Source organism: Notolabrus celidotus, chromosome 22 (assembly GCF_009762535.1).
Source record: "Notolabrus celidotus isolate fNotCel1 chromosome 22, fNotCel1.pri, whole genome shotgun sequence".
NCBI classification, from domain to species: Eukaryota; Metazoa; Chordata; class Actinopteri; order Labriformes; family Labridae; genus Notolabrus; species Notolabrus celidotus.
The window spans coordinates 26,200,256-26,201,262 of record NC_048293.1 but is presented as its reverse complement, the minus strand read 5'-3'; the positions used below and the strand labels follow the sequence as shown (position 1 = coordinate 26,201,262).

The 1,007-nt window shown below is 43.1% G+C and overlaps 1 long non-coding RNA gene across 1 annotated transcript in view; it reads left to right on the top strand.

The window, feature by feature from the left end:
- Positions 1-801, top strand: part of LOC117806789 — a 4,140-nt gene extending 3,339 nt beyond the window's left edge. The window contains exon 2 of the long non-coding RNA XR_004629752.1: positions 405-801. This is a non-coding gene — a long non-coding RNA (uncharacterized LOC117806789). The remainder of the gene's footprint in view (positions 1-404) is intronic.
- The last annotated feature ends 206 nt before the right edge of the window (positions 802-1,007 follow it).

Below are 1,007 nucleotides of genomic sequence, written 5' to 3'. Positions count from 1 at the left end.
CATGGTCTCAATCGATCTCTTGTTTCCCAATCCAAGTTCTCCATCTCTTGACGATTCTTGAGTATGATTCCTGCCACCTTCAACTGACCCCCTCTTTATCCAGCTCTAGGTATTCACAGTACCTATCCTACCGTTTGGCCCTTAGAGCCCCACATGTTGACAGTAGGCTGTTTGGGCATCAGGAGCAACATGAACTCTCTGCACCCTACTGGAAAAGCTCTAACTTTCCATCCCCACCGTTCAGCCTCTCCTGCCAAACCTGCATGTGTTTATAATTTCAGATAATAAAGCAGGTTGCATTCATCAACCCTAAAATTACCGTCTCCTGGCAGGTGTAGACAGCGATATTTAATAGCTCATTGCTCTTTACTCTCAGTACTAATGAGAAACATTTCTGTCCACAGATTTCGAACTGTTCCAGCTCATTATTGCAGCTTTCAAAACCTGCACCTGCCTCCAGTTTGATGTCTTTTCAAACTGGAGCTTCCTGTTTGCTGACTCACTCTCAAAGGGAAGCGGCAGTCAGGGGGGATTGCCACACTGAATAGGATTTCATGACAGTTTTTACTGTTTCAAACATAAAGTAATGCGACTGAGGATTTCATCTACAGTGTCTGATCATTGAGAGGAACAGGCACATTTCTGTTTTTGGAATTGTCCTTCATGTTTTCATGCCAACTCTGCTTTGTCTTCAGATTTGAGATCAGTCAACCCAAATGCATCTTAAAATTTTCCTTTTAAAGCTTCTCATGTTTTTTGCTCAGCATTTCAATAAAACAAGTTAATGTCTACCTCATATTATTTAAAGGTCTTTTAATCTGATACATGTTCTAATTTGACTGCAGATTTTTGCAAGTGTCGTACTTTACATCAGACTTCCACCTGATCTGTGTCCGGTCCATGTCCTATCCGCTGTAGTCCGACTCCATGCTCTCTCGTTCGTCAACACACACCAGTTGCGTTTTCAGAATGCAGCACGGAGCAGGACCGCCAGACAGCTGGAGTCA